Consider the following 15000-nt stretch of genomic DNA (forward strand, 5'->3'; position numbering starts at 1 on the left):
GAGTGTTTCTCTTATTTTATGTGTATAGACATTATGGGGAAAAAACAGCAGTGTATCGGCAGTGACCTCTATCTGAACTATTTAATGTCAACAAACGTCGTTAGTCGTTAATGATTCATTTATGTTTAGGTAAACCACAAAAAACAATTTAGCTTTGTAATAAACCTTTGTTGAAGTGTTCACTGCAGACACGAGCATTAGCGAATTCAGCTCCTCCCGACTGCAAACAGGTTTGTAATCCATTTTTTATGGCGTTGTTCTGTCGGCTTTTCCCATTTCTGACCTTTGTGGACGACTATGTTCGGTACTCTTAAAAAAAATCGCTTTTCCTTCTCTCGGTTAGAACAATTGGCACAGCCGTAAACTACACAACACATCGTCATTTTCCTCCAGTCAGTTCACTTCCTGCCCTCCGTCTGATTTTGCGCGCTGACAAACGTAGCCCTGTGACGTCACGTGAAACCCAGATATTGTCAAAGTCGATCTTTTCAAGTCTGTTGAACCATATCGCTTTTGTTTCTGGTTCTGATATTGTCATATTTTAGTTTTGGGATTCGGACATCGTTAATTGTGTGGTTGTTGGATGTTCTAACAGCGGAAAACGGCTCGATAAATTTGTTTGCGAACTCTATAGATGCAAAAGGGAATCAGATGTGTGTGACTGCAAACCTCCATTCAAACTGTTTCAATCCTAACGGAATTGAAAAATAGTGAAAGGTGAAGGTGATGGGCAGGATTGATCCACAGGAAGGACCAAAAAGGAAACATTTGACTGCCTAAATTATCCCGAGTTTGCAGAGAACATTTTGTACGTGGATCTCCACCACACCAGGGCTGAAATTATGTGTTTTCAGTTTGAGAAAAGAAGAACTAAGCCTAAACACGCAGGGTTTGTGTGTTAAACGTGTGCAAATGAAACAAAAAAAACACAACTCCAGGTTTGTTTGTGATGAGGAAACTACGGAAGCCGAGAGGGGTCACGACAAACGCAAACGCCGCGACAAATACAAATGTGACAACACAACAAAAAGCCACAACACACCAAAAAAGCCACAACGGAAATGACCGCGGGACTCTCTTTTCCGAGGAGGCCGATCAAGCGGAAAGTGAAGAAGAACTACAACGTGAAAAGTAAAGGAATGGAGAAGTTGGAAAACGTAAGTAAATTTAGTTTTATTTAAGTTTTAACTTATTCCTTTATTTTTCACGTCGTGGTTCTTCTTCTTCACTTGCCGCTTGATCGGTCCGTCGGAAAATAGAGTCCCGCGGTCACTTCCGTTGTGGCTTTTTGATGTGTTGTGGCTTTGCGTTTGTGTTGTGGCTTTTTGTGTGTGTGTTTTGTTTTTTTTTGTTGTGTGTTTGGCTTTTGCGTTTGTTTGTTGGATTTTTGTGTTGTGGTTTGTGTTGTGGCTTTTTATGTGTTGTGGCTTTTGTGTTGTGTTTGTGGCTTTTTGATGTGTTGTGCTTTTGTTTGTGTTGTGGCTTTTTATGTGTTTGTGGTTTGTTTGTGTTGTGGATTTTTGATGTGTTGTGGCTTTTGCGTTTGTGTTGTGGCTTTTTGATGTGTTGTGGCTTTTTGATGTTGTGGCTTTGCGTTTGTGTTGTGGCTTTTTAATGTGTTGTGGCTTTTTGATGTGTTGTGGCTTTTGCGTTTGTGTTGTGGATTTTTGATGTGTTGTGGCTTTTTGTGTTTGTGTTGTGGATTTTTTTTGATGTGTTGTGGCTTTTGCGTTTGTGTTGTTTGGCTTTTTAATGTGTTTGTGGCTTTGTAATGTGTTGTGGCTTTTGCGTTTGTGTGTGGCTTTTTAATGTGTTGTGGCTTTTGTGTTTGTTGTGTGCTTTGCGTTTGTGTTGTGGCTTTTGTGGCTTTTGTGTTGTTGTGCTTTTTGTGTGTGGTGGCTTTTAATGTTTTGTGTGGCTTTTTGTGTTTTGTGGCTTTTGCGTGTTTAATGTGTTGTGGTGTTGTGGCTTTTTGTGTTTGTGTTTGTGTTGTGGCTTTTTGATGTGTTGCTTTTTTTGTTTGGTGTGTGGCTTTTTTAATGTGTCGTGGCTTTGTAATGTGTTGTGGCTTTTTTTGTGTGTTTGTTGTGGTTTTTGATGTTTGTGTTGTGGTTTGCTTTGCGTTTGTGTTGTAGCTTTTTTAATGTGTCGCGGCTTTGTAATGTGTTGTGGCTTTTTTTGGTTTGTTGTGGCTTTTTTGTTGCGTTGTGGCATTTGTTTTCGTTGCGGCGGTTGCGTTTGCCGTGACCCTCTCGGCTTCCGTAGAAAACAGTGTCGCAACGGATCAGAGAAAATCGTGTCGTGGTCCTTTAAACCTTGTCAGTTTTCTTTCTCATATTCACTCCGTTAGTCTAAACTTTTCCTTCTGCTCCTGTCAGCACTGCTTCTCTCCTCCCTCCTTCTCTCCCTCCCTCTCTTCCTCTCCCTCTTCCCTCTCTCTCTCTCTCTCTCTTCCTCTGCTGACGTTCACAAACTGTTCTTCACTTTCTGATTGGCGCGTTAATGTGAGGCCGTAGATCCACCGGTGCCCGGCTCTCCGGCGCTCCCCTGCCCTCCTTCGGTTCAGCGTTACTTTCTCCCTCTCTTTCTCTCTCTCTCTTCACCCTCTTTCTCTCTCTACTTCTCCTTCTACTTTCTTTCTTTTCCTCCTGCTCCCTCTCTCTCTCTCTCGTTCTCTCTCTTTCTACCCCCACTCTCTCTCTCCTTTCCCTCTCTCTTTCTTTCCTCTCTTTCTCCCTGTTTGTCCCTTTCGCGCTTTCTGTCTCTCTACCTCCCTCTCTCTTCCTCCTTTGGTTTGGCATCCCTCTCTCCTTCACTCTCTTTCCTTTTGTTCCTCTCTCCCCTCACTCTCTCTCTATCTTTCTTTACCATTCCCTTTCTCCCTGTCCCTCTCTTTCTTTCTCTCCCCTCTCTCTCTCTCTCACTATCTTTCCCTCTCTTGGTCTTTCTTCTCTCTCTTTATCTTTCTCTCTCTCTTTCCCTCTCTCACTCTTTCTTTTCTTTCTTTTTTTGTCCCTCTCTCTCCCTCTCTCCTTTTCTGTCTCTTTTCTCCCTCTTTCTCTCTTTTTCCTCTTTCTCTCTCACCCCCTCTGTTTCTCTCACTCTCTTTCCCTCTCTCACCCTCTCTACCTCCCTCCCTTTTTCTCTCTCTTTCTGTCTCTCCCTTTCTCTCTCTCTTTCTTTCTTTTCCTCTTTTCTCTCTCTCTCTCTCTCTCTCACCTTCTCTACCTTCCTCCTTTTTTCTCTCTCTTTCTGTCTCTCTCTTTCACTCGTTTCCTCTTTCTCTCTCACCCCCTCTCTTGTCTCTCTCTCACTCTTTCCTTTCTTTCTCTCTCTCTCTCTCTCTCACTCTTTTTCCGTCTCTCTCGCTTTCTTTTCTCTCTCTTTATCTTCCCCTTCTCTCTCCCCCTCTTTACCACCCTCCTTTTTTCTCTCTCTTTCTTCCCCTTCTCTCTCTCCCTCCTTTTACCACCCTCCTTCTTTTCTCTCTCTTTTCTCTCTCTCTCTCTCATTCTTTCCCTCTCTCACTTTTTCCTCTTTCTCCCTCTCTACCTCCCTCCTTTTTCTTTCTCTTTCTTTCCTCTCTTTCTCTCTCTCTCTCTAAGACAAGTCTCTCTCTATCGCTTTCTTTTTCCCTTTTTCTTTCTCCCTCTCTCTTGCTCTCTTTCGCTCTCTTTGTCTCTTTTCTTCTTCTTTCTTACCCCCTCTCTTTCTCTCTCTCTCTCGTTCTCACCCTCTCTACCTCCCTCTGTTTTCTCTTTTTCTGTCTCTCTCTTTTTTTCTTTTCTCCCTCTCTCTTTTTTCCTTTTTCTCTCACTCTCTTTCCATCTTTCTTTCCTCTCTTTGTCTTTAAGTCAAGTCAAGTCTCTCTCTATCTCTTTCTCTCTCTCTCTCTCTCTCTCACCCTCTCTACCTCCCTCCTTTTTTCTTCTCTTTCTGTCTCTTTCTCTCTTTACCTCTTTTCTCTCTCCCCCTCTCTCTCGCTCACTCTCTTACTCTTTTTCTTCCCTCTCTTTCTCTCTCTGTCTCTAAGTCAAGTCAAGTCTCTCTCTATCTCTTTCTCTCTTTTTTCCTTTTTCTTTCTCTCTCTCTCTCGTTCTCACCCTCTCTACCTCCCTCATGTTTTCTCTTTTTCTGTCTCTCTCTTTTTCTTTCTCCCTCTCTCTTTTTTTCCTTTTTCTCTCACTCTCTTTCCATCTTTCTTTCCTCTCTTTGTCTTTAAGTCAAGTCAAGTCTCTCTCTATCTCTTTCTCTCTCTCTCACCCTCTCTACCTCCCTCCTTTTTTCTTTCTCTTTCTGTCTCTTTCTCTCTTTACCTCTTTCTCTCTCACCCCTCTCTTTCGCTCACTCTCTTACTCTTTCTTTCCTCTCTTCTCTCTCTGTCTCTAAGTCAAGTCAAGTCTCTCTCTATCTCTTTCTCTCTTTTTTCCTTTTTCTTTCTCTCTCTCTCTCGTTCTCACCCTCTCTACCTCCCTCATGTTTTCTCTTTTTCTGTCTCTCTCTTTTTCTTTCTCCCTCTCTCTTTTTTTCCTTTTTCTCTCACTCTCTTTCCATTTTTCTTTCCTCTTTTTGTCTCTAAGTCAAGTCTCTCTCTATCTCTTTCTCTCTCGCTCTCTCTCTTCCCCCCTCCCTCCCTCGTTTTTTTTTCTGTCTCTTTTCTGATTTACTCGGTGACAGTTTGCATCTGTGTATAAATGCTGAGGCGGCTGCTTACAGGGCACTGACGCTGACAGGACGGAGAGAGAGAGACGGAGGGAGGGATGAAGAGAAAGATGGAGAGAGGGAGAGAGGAGAGAGAGAACAGGAGAGAGGAATAGGAGTGAGAAAGTATGAGAGGAGATGGAGAGTGAAAGAGAGATATGGGGGTGTAAAAGAGAGAGAGATGGAGGGATGGAGTGAGGGTCTTGAGAGGAGGAGTAGAGGAGTGGAGGAGGAGGAGTTATGGGGCAGGCAGAAGTGTGAAACATTCAGAATGATGAGTTGTGATTTTAAAAGTGCTGCTTCTTCTTCTTCTTCTTCTTCTTCTTCTTCCTGGGAAAAAACTCTCTGTAGTTTTTTTTTTATTGTTGAAAGAGAAAATTTACTCTGAAACTCTGAGAATAAAACACCAACAATCACAACTGTCTCTCTGTCTCTCTCTTTGTCTCTCTGTTTCTCTCTCTGTCTCTCTTCTCTCTGTCTCTCTTTGTCTCTCTGTCTCTGTCTCTCTCTTTGTCTCTCTCTCTCTCTGTCTCTTCTGTCTCTCTGTCTCTCTCTGTCTCTCTGTTTCTCTCTGTCTTCTCTCTCTTTCTCTTTGTCTCTCTGTCTCTCTCTTTGTCTCTCTCTGTCTCTCTGTCTCTCTCTTTGTCTCTCTGTTCTCTCTCTCTCTCTCTCTCTTTGTCTCTCTTTCTCTCTGTCTAAATATTAAATGATTAACTAAAATTTCAAACTTGAATAAAGTAAGAAAAAAGTAAATTATAAAACACAAAATAAAAAAATAAAAACTGTGATAATAAAGTAACATGTGTCTCTTTGTCTCTCTCTCTCTCTTTGTCCGTCTTTATGTTTCTGTCTGTCTCTCTCTGTCTCTCTCTTTCTCTCTCTCGCTCTCTGTCTCGCTCTGTTTCTCTTTCTCTCTTTCTCTCTCTTTGTCTCTCTCTGTCTCTCTCTATCTCTTCTGCTCTCTCCCCTCTCTCTGTTTCCTTTCTCTCCCTCTCTCTATCTCTCTCTATCTCTATCTCTCTCTGTCTGTCTCTCTCTCTGTCTGTCTCTATCTCTCTCTCTCTGTCTGTCTCTCTCTCCCTCTCTCTCTATCTCCTTTTTCTCCCTGTCTCTTTTTCACTTTCATGCTCTCACGCCTCTTTCTCTGTCTCCTCTACCACTCTCTTTTCTTTTCTCTCTCTCTGTCTATCTCTTTCTCACTTTATCCATCTCTCTCTCTCTCTCTCTATCCGTCTCTCTCTCCCTGTCTCTCTCCTTCTTCCTCTCTCTGTCTTCTTTCTCTCCCTGTCTCTTTTTCACTTTCACGCTTTCAACTCTTTCTCTGTCTCCTCTACCACTCTCTTTTCCTTACTCTCTCTCTCTGTCTCTCTCTTTCCCTCTCTCTCCCTCCTTTCTGTCTCTCTCTTTTGCTTTCTCTGTCTCCTCTCTCTCCCTGTCTCTCTTTCACTCCCCCCTGTCTCTCTCTCTCTCTCCCCCTCTCTACTTTTACTCCATCTGTCTCCCTCTCTCCCTTGCTCTTCTATTTCTCTCCACTCTCTCTCTCTCTCTTTTCACTTTCTCTCTCTCTCTCTGCCACTCTGTCCCGTCTTTCTTTCTCTCTCTCTGTCTGTTTCTCTCCCTCCCTCCTCTCTTTCTCTCTCTTTCTCTATCTCCTCTGTCTCCTTTAGTCTTTCTCTCCCTGTCTCTTTTTCACTCTTTCTCTTCCTCTCTCTCCTCATTCTCTGTCTTCTCTCCCACTCTCTTTCTGTGTCTATCTCTCTCTCCTTCTCTCCGTCTCTCTCTCCTCCCTCTTTCCTTCTCTCCGTCTCCGTGTCTGTGTGTTTTTTTGTTTTCGGAGGATTTGTCGGCGAAGTGGGAGCGTCACATTTTCAGATGGATCGTGTCCAAATGTGTCAACACCGAGATTTACTCGAGACTCACGAGCGACTCGAGTGATCGAGCGGAACGACGGAGCGAGAGAACGACAGAGCGACGGAGCGAGAGAACGACTATTTATCCAACAAGTGGACTGGACTCAGAAGAAGAGAGAGAAGAGAAAAAAGAAGAGTGAAGTGAAAAGTAGAGAGGAGAGAGAGAGAAACAGGAGAGAAGAGAAGAAAGATGAGAGGGGAAGAGAGGGAGGAGAAAAGAGAGAGAGAGAGAGAGTAGAAGGAGAGAGGAACAGGAGGAGAGAGGGAAGAGAAAGAGAAGAGAGAAAAGTGTAGTACAGCGAATGGAGAGAGGGGAGAGAGTGAAATAGAAAAGGGGAGAGAAAAAGAAGAGGATGAAGGAAGAGAGAAGGGATAGAAGTAGAGTGTGGTGAAAAGGAGAGAAGAAGAGAGAGAGGAGAGAGGAGAGGAAAGAAAGAGAGAGAGAGAGAATAGAGAGAGGGGGGAATGAAAGGAGATTGTAAAGAGAGTCTTTCTCGTTCTTCCTCTCTTTCTTTCTCTCTCTCTCACTGTGTCTCTTTATTTTTTGTCTCTTCCCCTCTATTTCATTCTCTCTCTTTCACCCTCTTTCTCTCTCTGTCTCTCTCTCTCACTCTTTCGGAGAGAGTGTTTTTTTTTGTTTGTTTGTTTGTTTTTTGTGTGTGTGTCAAATACGAGGAGAAAGAGAGGGGGATGAAACAGAGATGAAAACAGAGAGAGGAGAAGTGTTTTTAAAGTTTTTTGTTTTTTGTTTGTTTGTTTTGATGAATTAGAGAAAGAGTGAGAGTTTCCAAATTCACAAAGGAGAGGAGAAGAGAGAGGGATGAAATGAGAGAGAGAGTGAGGTTAGAGTGAGAGATGAGAAGAGAAGAGAACAGTCACACTTTGAGAGAGAGGAGAGGAAAACGCAGAGCGGGATTGAAATGGAGAGAGGAGAGGAAGAGTGTCGTTTTTTGTTTTTGTTTTTTTGTTTTTAGTTTTGCGATGACCAAATATTGATGCAATTAGAGAAGCAGAGAGAGAGAGAGAGAGTCCAATCACAATTTGAGTAGAGGAGAGAGAAGAAGAAAGGAGAGGGGGATGAGACTGAGAGAAAACAGGATGAGTGTGTTTTTTTTTTTTTTTTTAGTTTTAAGTTGACCAAATATTGAGAGATTAGAGAAGAAGAGAGAGAGTCCAGTCACACTTTTGAGGAGAGAGAGAGAGAGAGGAGAGGAGAAAGAGAGGGGGATGAAATAGAGAGGGGTGAGGAAGAGTGTAGTTTTGTGACGACCAAAATATTGATGAGATTAGAGAACAGAGAAAGAGAGAGAGAGGGAGAGTCCAACCACATGTTGAGGAGAGAAGAGAGTTTTTTGTTTGTTTTGTGTTGACCAAACAGTCACTCTTTGAGTCGAGAGAACGATGGAGAGGAAAGAAGTGCGAAAAGAAAACGAGAGGGGGATGAAACAGAGAGACGAGAGGAAGAATGTTGTGGTTTTTTTTTTGTTTCGTTTTGAACCAAATATGAGATTAGAAAAGCAGAGAGAGAGACCAGCCACACTTTGAAAAGACAGGAGAAGAAAAAGAGGAGAAAGGAGGATGAACCAGAGAGAGGAGAGGAAAAAGGAGAGGAAAAGTGTAGTTTTTGTTTGTTTGTTTTGTGTTCACCAAATATTGATGAAATTAGAGAAGCAGAAAGAGAGAGAGAGAGAGAGAGAGAGAGAGAGAGAGAGAGAGAGAAGAGAGAGAGTCCAGTCAGACTTTGAGGAGAGGAGAGAAGTGGAAAAGAGAAAGAGAGAGGGATGAAACAGAGAGAGGAGAGGAAGAGTGTATTTTTTGTTTTGTTTTGACCAAATATTAGAGTAGAGAAACAGAGAGAGAGAATCCAGTCACACTTTAAGGAGAGAGGAGAGGAGAAAGAGAGAGGGATGGGGCAGAGAGAGCAGAGGAAGAGTGTTTTTTGTTTTTTTTAATTAATTTTAAGTAGTAGAGAGAGTCCAGTCACACTTTGAGTAGAGAGGAGAGAGAAGAAAGGGGGAGAGATGAGACAGAGAAAGAAGAAGAGAAGAGAGAGAAGCAGGGGAAGAGAAGAGACAGAGAGAGAAGTGGAAGAGTGTATTTTATTTTTTGTTTTGTTTTGACCAAATATGAAAGTAGAGAAGCAGAGAGAGAGAGTCCAGCCACACTTTGAAAACAGAGGAGAGGAGAAAGAGGAGAGAAGACCGGGACCAGAGCGCTACTGAGACTCAGTCCCGCTCTGGTCCCGCTCTGGTCCCGGTCTCAGTCCCGCTCTGGTCCCGCTCTGGTCTCGATCTGGTCTCGGACCTGTATCAGTCCTGGTTCAGTCTGTATGCGGTGCAAAAGTTCGGCATCGCAGTCACGGAAGTCATGTAAACGGGAAACGGCCGTTTATCCGTTTTTTCCATTCTTCATTTAAACACAAAATCGAAAAACTGAAAAAAACGAATCGTTATCCGTTTTTTCATTTTGGTTTTGGAGACAAATAACGAAGAAAACTGTTGTTTTTTCGTTTTCTTATTTTTGGTTTTATATTGAAAAACGAATGAACGAATGAAACACGGATTAAGGAGGAATCTACCACTATCCATTCTGGGCAGAATAGCAATAATCAAAATGAAAATACTTCCCAAAATAAATTACCTCTTTTCAATGATTCCAATCCAACCCAACAGCACCTGGTTCAGCTCCATCGACTCAATAATCACCAAGTTCTACTGGAAAAATAAGCCACCAAGGATCAAACTGACAACACTTCAAAACCCCAAAGCAACAGGCGGATTAGATGCACCCAGTGTTGGGAAGGTGACTTTTAAAATGTAATCCCCTACAGATTACAGATTACACACCTCAAAATGTAATTTGTAACGTAATCCATTAAATTACTTAAAGTGAGTAACGTAATCTGATTACTTTGGATTACTTGATATTGTCATGTTTTTTTTAAACGACATGAATGTAACAACCACATCCTGAAAATTCTTGTTTGTTGTCTTCAAATTGTCTGAGCCCAAGTCTCCATGAATAAACAACTGTTTAATGTAGAGAAACAAAGACCACGAGATCTTAATGTAAGAGGTTTGTCTGTTAAAAGACAGAAACAAGATCAGCCTTTCCTTAATATTAAAAAATATTATTGATAGAGAAATTATTTTTTACATGAGATCACCTTAAATTATGTCAACCTACTGTTAGGTGTTGTGTTGTTTAGACCTGGTTTAGTCCAGGTTTACTCCTGATTTTAGACCTGGTCTAGACCTGGTCTTTAGTTCTGGTTTAGTCGTGGTTTAGTCCTAGTTTAAACCTGGTTCAGTGCTGCTTTAGTCCTGGTTTAGTCCTGGATTAGTTCTGGTTTAGTCCTGGTGTTAGTTCTGGTTTAGAGGCGCACAGGAGGAAGCGCGGTTTACGCAAGAAAACACGCTCTTATTGCCGCGTTCTGTTTGGGTTTCCGGCAATGAGTGAAATTACCGAAATAAAAAAATAAATAAATGGGATGTAGCACAAAATGTGAAAACAGGAAAATACCGCCTTGTAATCCACTTATTTCAGCAAAGTAACTGTAATCCAATTACCACTCATTTAAACAGTAACTGTAACCGAATACAGTTACTCATAATTTGTACTCTGATTACGTAACGGCGGTACATGTAATCTGTTACTCCCCAACACTGGATGCACCACACTTTTATCATTACTTTCTGTCAAATCAGTTACAGTACATATACAAGTGGACACACTCCAGTCACTCAGATTACACCTGGTTAGACATAGAAGAAACACTCTGGAAGGACATTCAGATTTCAGATCTCCCTTTTCTCAGCCAATCAATCAAACGACATCCATGTTTCAAAGTAACAACCATAGCATCCGCTCTGACAGCCTGGTGGAAATTCAACAAAATCACACGTTCAACTATCTCACTATAACTTCACCCCATCTGGAATAACCCTGACTTTCTTAGCAACAAAAAACACTTAATTTTCACTCCTGGGTGCAAAAGGGCATCACACATTTAAAACACATCTTCCATAAAAACACCCTGGTGTCATTCCCATACCTGGTCCAGGAGTTCGGCATCACGAGTGTCAGTTTCTGGAATATTCACAACTCAAATCCTCAGTACAGTCAAAAATTAATACTAGTACAGCAAATCTATGCCTTTCCCCTGCAATCTCAGAATTAATCAATATCCCCAACCCCAAAAAACTCCTTTCAAAGATTTATAAAATAATATCTCACTCCGACCAAACTATATCATTACCGTCAATAAAATGGGAACAAGATCTCTCCCTCACTCGTGATGCCAACTTCTGGACCCAGATCTGTAAAAACATTTATCTCATGACAAAAAATGCAAATCTACAACTCATACAATATAAGGTACAATATAAGGTTCTCCACAGAACTCACTACACTGGTCAAAAAAACGCTGAAAATGGGTTTCACATCAGAAATTAACTGCACAAATTGCACACAAAACCTCCCCGACACTTATATTCAGGCCTTCTGGCACTGCACACCCATCAGGCACTTCCCCATGTCCCCCTCACTCTGTCTTCTAGGAGACCTTTCAATAATCACAACAGATAATAAAAACCATAAACCTCTCCTTGTGGCTCTAACTATCGCCAAGAAAACTATCCTCATGAACTGGAAATCAAGACACAACATACATCTGACACAGTGGAAAAACCTACTCATTGACCATATCTCTCTGAAACACACATCTACTCCCCCCGTCAGCACAACAGCACCACACTCACCCTGGGTGTGTGCACACATGCACACACACATAACACACCCATACACACATACACATGCACACATGCACACACACATAACACACCCATACACACTCACACTGGTCCACCTGCCTCCATTTTCTACAAATGTAATTTCATATTTGATTATTCTTCTCCTCGTTCCTTAACACTTTTCTTTGTCTGGTGCCTATCACCTTTTGCTTGACATTAAAATAGATGGAGTCCTGAGAGTACATACACACGCACACATGCACACACACATACACACATACACAGCACACACACATAACACACCCATACACACGCAACACATGCACACACACATAACACACCCATACACACGCACACATGCACACACACATAACACACCCATACACACATACACACACATGCACACACACATCACACACCCATACACACATACACATGCACACATGCACACACACATAACACACCCATACACACTCACACACACCTGTACAAACACACACAATGCCACACACACCACTTTATTTTATAAAGACACAGGGATGGGATGGACAGGTTATATAAAACAGAACTTTAACAGACTTAGGAACACAGCACAAAGTTGTCTGCCTCAGGTCCCTAGGGGCTGGGCCCTCTCTGCTGTCACCTGGGTGTTGGGTGTGGGGGTCCACCTACGGGTGCCCGGGTGCGTGCTCTCCCGTCCCCTCAGGGTCTCCCCTCTGTGCTGCTTCACTCTCTGGTCGACCCCCAAGCTCCTTACCTCCCTGATACTTTTAATGCATCACACCCAACTTCTTTTTTTTAATGCATCACAAGTCAACCAGGGATGAATGTGGGTTCATGTGTGTGAATTGTGTGAGTGTGTGTGTGCAGGCTTGTGTGTATGTGGATGTGCGTGCACATGTACATATATATCAGGGAGGGGGAGCGTTCAGACCGGGAGGTGGTTCATTGGGGGGTGGGCCGGCCTGGTCGATGGGCGACCACATGCGGGGCCCTGGGGGTGGCCCCCGCACCCGCCTCGGGGGGCGTGAGTGTGGCTTGGCCTGCTCCCACTTGAGTGGGGATCTGAGGCAAAATGCCAACACACACTTAACACATTTTCAATACTCAAATTAAATAGCAATAATAAATAATAAAAAGTGGAGAGCAGAGAGAAGAGGAAAAACGAGAGGAAAGTAGTAGAAAATAGAATGATGGAGGGATGAAACAGAGAGAGGAGAGGAAAAGTGTCGGGTTTTTTATTTTTTATTTATTTTTTTTTCAGTTTTGTGTGGAGCAAATATTGATGCGACTGGAGCGGCGGAGGGAGCGGTCCACAGTCAGTATTAGGCGTGGACCAGTGCTCTGCGGACAGTCAGAGGATTACACAGGGATTACAGCTCACGCCAAACAAGACCACCTGCTCCGAGCAAACTTTTCTACTGCAAAACAACACGAATAAAACTAAACAAACACCAAAAAATAAAATAAAATAAATAAATAATAAAATAAGAACATCTCAAACATATATATATATATATATATATATATATATATATATATATATATTCTTTTTTACCCTGTTGAGAATTACTTTTTTTACCCTGTTGTGAGAATTACTTTTTTTTTTTCTTCTGTCACACTAAATATTAAAATTGGCTTATCAAGGTAGATTTTCAAAAAACTTGCAGTAAAAAGTTAATTTTCATTTGATGCAATGTAATTTGGGCAAATTCACCTGGAAGCCTGAGGGCCGAGGAAAATTTATCTGAGGGCCGCATTTAGCCCATGGGCCATAGTTTGGACATGTCTGGTTTAGGCCCATTAGCAACCTCAAAATATGAATTAATTTGCATAAAATTTGGACCAAAATATTTTGGCCAGATATGGAACCAAATGCAGGTTCTAATCTAAGAGAGAATCTTCTTCTTTTTTTTTTTTTGTATCACCCTAATATATAGACAACTGAATGTATCAAAATCTGACAAAATAATATTTTTTTTTATCCTGTCTGAAAATTCCATTTTATTTATTTATATTTAGTTTTATGTATTTTGTATACATCTTTTATTTATTTATATTTATTTCCAGGTATTTTTATGCATTTTTTATTTATTTATATTTATTTTTAAGTATTTTTATGCATTTTTTTATTTGTTTATATTTATTTTTATGTATTTTACATGCATTTTTTATTTATTTATATTTATTTATTTATTTTTGTATTTTATATGCATGTTTTATTTATTTATACTTATTTTTAGGTATTTTTTATGCATTTTTAAAATTAATTTATTTGTGTGTATTTTATATGCATTTTTTATTTATTTATATTTATTTGTATGTGTTTTATATGCATTATTTATTTATTTATTTATTTATTTACTTACTTATTTATTTATAGCTGTATACTAATAACACACTACTCAACACATATTTACCCGTTTTTCTGCCTCCCAAACTCCACATCTTTTCCGTTCTCCATCCACGCCTCCTCGTTCTTCTTCCTCATCTTCTTCTTCTACACGCGACGCTACAAAACTGCATAATTTCCCGAGCAGCACTGGATTGATTTTGGCCTCAGAAGAGCGTCGGACCCAAATCCTCCTGGTCTGAATGATGATCATATTTATCCGTCTCATTTAAGCCTGAGTAGGTTAATAAGCCCGACTTATCGATCAGCCCGGATCGATTAAACCAGGGTTACAAACACACCAGCGCCGCGTTTCCCAATGAAAATCAATGGGAGCAGACTTTAACACACGTCTCTCTCTTTCTCACGCTGCGGCTGGACTTTAAAGCTGCACTGTGGAACTTTACGCTCATCGCTCTGCTTGGAATAATCCACAGTGTGACTTTAAACAGATCTACTTTACGTTTATTCACTTACAGGTGGTTTTATCGCTCAAAAATACCAAGAAAAACAAACATTCTGACTGTGAGCGGCGTCGCCTCTTCACAGACCTGACCTGTCACTTGGTCTGGTTTGGTCTCTGTGACGAAAAGTTACACAGTGCAGCTTTAAAGGGCCAGTATTGGACAAAATGGATTCGTGTGAGATTTAAGAGACGTTATAATGTCGTTAACTCAACAAAAACAAAAACAAAAAATAATAAAAGTTCTGTTTTGAGAGGGGGAGAAAGAAAGGAGGAGAGACAGAGAAAGAGAGGGCAGAGAGAGGTGGAGAAATGGAGAAAGAGAGAGAGAGAAAGGGAGCCGGAGAGATGGACAAAGAGAGAGGGAGAGAGAAAGGTGAAAAGATGAAGAAAGAGAGGTGAAAAGAGGGGTCAAGGGATGGAGAAAGAGAAGGGGATAGAGAAGTGGAGAGATGGAGAAAGAGAGGGAGAGAAAGAAGTGGAGAGATGGAGAAAGAGAGGGAGAGAAAGAAGTGGAGAGATGGAGAAAGAGAGGGAGAGAAAGATGAAGAGAAGAAGAGGGGAGAAGAGAGAGGTGGAGAGGATGGACAAAGAGAGAGGGGGAGAGAAAGGTGGAAAGATGAAGAAAGAGAGGTGAAAAGAGAAGGAGATGGAGAAGAAGAGGGGAGATAGAGAAGTGGAGAGATGGAAGGGGAGGAAAAGAGGGAGAGAGAGGGAGAGAAAAGAAGTGGAGAGATGGAGAAAGAGAGAGGAGAAAAGAAGGTGGAGATGGAGAAAGAGAGG

The sequence above is a fragment of the Boleophthalmus pectinirostris genome, unplaced genomic scaffold (genome assembly GCF_026225935.1).
Source record: "Boleophthalmus pectinirostris isolate CB_2022bp ecotype Guang Dong unplaced genomic scaffold, ASM2622593v1 HiC_scaffold_3, whole genome shotgun sequence".
NCBI lineage: Eukaryota > Metazoa > Chordata > Actinopteri > Gobiiformes > Gobiidae > Boleophthalmus > Boleophthalmus pectinirostris.